Here is a 3,230-nt window from a genome sequence, read left to right on the forward strand (position 1 = left end):
ACCACACTTGCCTAGTTTTTGTATTTTTAGCAGAGACAAGGTTTCGCCATGTTGGCCAGGCTGCTCTTGAACTGCTGAGCTCAAGTGATCCACCCGCCTTGGCCTCCCAAAATGCTGGCACAAGCGTGAGTGACCGCGCAGGCCTGGGTTCCACTTTTGAGTCCCTGAGACATGTCTGTCACTGTGCCATCTAGTCATTTAGTCCTTTTTTTTTTTTTTCAGGAGTCTTACTCTGTCTCCCAGGGTGGAGTGCAGTGGTATGATCTCAGGTAACTGCAACCACAGTCTCCTGGGTTCAAGCTATTCTCCTGCCTCAGCCTCCCAAGTAGATGGGACTACTGGCGCCCACCAGCACGCCTGGCTAATTTTTGTATTTTTAGTAGAGACGGGGTTTCACTATGTTGGCCAGGATGGTCTCGATCTCTTGACCTCATGATTCACCTGCCTCCACTACTTTGTACACTATTTGGCAGGGTCTACACAAGCTGAACATACGCACATCCAATGACCTAGCCATTCTCCACCACGCCTGGCCGGTCTCAATCTCTTCATTTCATGATGTGCGCCTGCCTCAGCCTCCCAACGTGCTGGGATTACAGGCGTGAGCCACTGTGTCTGGCCCAAAAAAATTTTTTTAAATTAGGTGGTGTGGGCCGGGCTCACGCCTATAATCCCAGGAGTTTGAGAGGCTGAGGTGGGTGAATCACGAGGTCAGGAGATCAAGACCATCCTGGCTAACACAGTGAAACTCCATTTCTAGTAAAAATTCAAAAAATTAGCCGGGCGTGGTGGTGGGCGCCTATAGTCCCAGCTACTCGGGAGGCTGAGGCAGAATGGTGTGAACCCGGGAGGCGGAGCTTGCAGTGAGCCGAAATCCCGCTGCTGCACTCTAGCCTGGGTGACAGAGTGAGATTCTGTCTCAAAAAAAAAAAAAAAAAAAATTAGGTGGTGTGGTGGTGCATGCCTTAGTCTTAGTTACTCAGGAGGCTGAGGTGGGAGGATTGCCTGAGCCCAGGAGTTTGAAATGATAGTGAGCTATGATCACACTACTGCACTGTTGGCCAGTCTGGACAACAGTGAGACCCTGTCTCTAAATAAAAAATATATTATATATATACTATTGATGTTTTTTTTCTTTTTCTTTTTTTTTTTGAGACGGAGTCTTGCTCTGTTGCCCAGGTTGGAGTGCAGTGGCGCGATCTTGGCTCACTGCAAGCTCTGCCTTCCGGGTTCATGCCATTCTCCTGCCTCAGCCTCCCAAATAGCTAGGGATACAGGCCCCTGCCACCACGCCCAGCTAATTTTTTTGTATTTTTAGTAGAGACAGGGTTTCACCATGTTAGCCAGGACGGTCTTGATCTCGTGACCTTGTGATCCGCCTGCCTTGGCCTCCCAAAGTGCTGGGATTACAGGCGTGAGCCACCGCGCATGGCCTGATGTTTTGTTTCTATAGAGGAATTGAAAAATTAAAAGGGGGAATTCTACTTTCATTTCTTTTTTTTTAAGACAGAGTTTCACTCTGTTGCCCAGGCTGGAACATGGCATGATCTCGGCTCACTGCAACCTCCATCTCCTGGGTTCAAGTGATTCTCCTGCCTCAGCCTCCTAAGTAGCTGGGATTACAGGTGTGTGCCACCACGCCTGGCTAATTTTTTGTATTTGTAGTAGAGACGGGGTTTCACTATATTGGCCAGGCTGGTCTCAAACTCCCGACCTCAGGTGACCTACCCGCCTTGGCCTCCCAAAGTGCCGGGATTACAGGCCTGAGCCACTGTGCCCAGACATCTCCTTTCATTTCTACCATGTGTACAATTCTTCAATATAAATCTTACTTCATTTGTATTGTGATTTTTGTCTGTCAAGAATATTTCATAAATTTGTTCTGTAAAACTATTTTGTCAGTGTAAAGAGATTCTGATGCCTACATAATTTATATTTGTACTATAAAGCTAGCTATAGAAAGTTATAAGTGTAAGTACGTATAAATGTAATTAGCTTATAATAGTTAAAAACAAAAGGGAGGACATATTATGTAACTCTATTTATAGAAAATTCAACTACAGGCCGGGCACAGTGGCTCACACCTGTAATCCCAGCACTTTGGGAGGCCGAAGGGGCAGGTCACTTGAAGTTAGGAGTTCAAGGCCAGCATGGCCAACTTGGTGAAACCTCGTCTCTACTAAAAATACAAAAATTAGCTGGGCATGGTGGTCAGTGTGCAGCTAATTTTCGGGATGCTGAGGCAGGAGAATCACTTGAATCCAGGAGGCAGAGATGGCAGTGAGCTAAGATCGCACCACTGCATTCCAGCCTGGGTGATAGAGCGAGACTCCATTTCCAAAAAAAAAAAAAAAAAGGGCGGTGCGCAGTGGCTCATGCCTGTAATCCCAGCACTTTGGGAGGCTGAGGCAGGTGGATTACTTAGATCAGGCATTGAAGACCAGCCTGGCCAACATGGTGAAACCCCATCTCTACTAAAAAAATACAAAAATTAGCTGGGCATGGTGGTGCGTGCCTGTAATCTCAACTACTCAGGAGGGTAAGGCAGGAGAATTGCTTGAACCTGGGAGGGAGAGGTTGCAGTGAGTTGAGAACACGCCACAGCACTCCAGCCTGGGAGACAGAGCGAGACGCCGTTTCCAAAAAAAAAAAAAAAAATACAGCCAGCAAAAGCCAGCACATGCGAAACTCTACAGGACAAATGATTCGGTTTATTAACAAATTGGGGGAAAAAATAAAAAAAGAAGAGAGCCTATAGATATACTGAAAAGACATATCAACCAAATGCAATGTATAGGCCTTGTCTGGATCCTGACTCAAACAAATAAACTGTAAAATACCATGTTTTTTTGTTTTTGTTTTCTCGAGACGGAGTCTTGCTCTGTCGCCCAGGCTGGAGTACAGTGGCGCGATCTCGGCTTGCTGCAAGCTCCGCCTCCTGGGTTCACACCATTCTCCTGCCTCAGCCTCCCAAATAGCTGGGACTACAAGCACCCGCCACCACGCCCAGCTAATTTTTTTGTATTTTTAGTAGAGATGGGGTTTCACCATGTTAGCCAGGATGGTCTCGATCTCCTGACCTCGTGATCTGCCCATCTTGGCCTTCCAAAGAGCTGGGATTACAGGCGGCCCAGCCTGTAAAATACCGTTTATGAGACAACTTTGGAAATCTGAATGTTGATGGATTTATTGTCAACTTTAGATGTAGAACTAGTATTTTCTTTTTTTTT

The sequence above is a fragment of the Theropithecus gelada genome, chromosome 15 (genome assembly GCF_003255815.1).
Source record: "Theropithecus gelada isolate Dixy chromosome 15, Tgel_1.0, whole genome shotgun sequence".
NCBI lineage: Eukaryota > Metazoa > Chordata > Mammalia > Primates > Cercopithecidae > Theropithecus > Theropithecus gelada.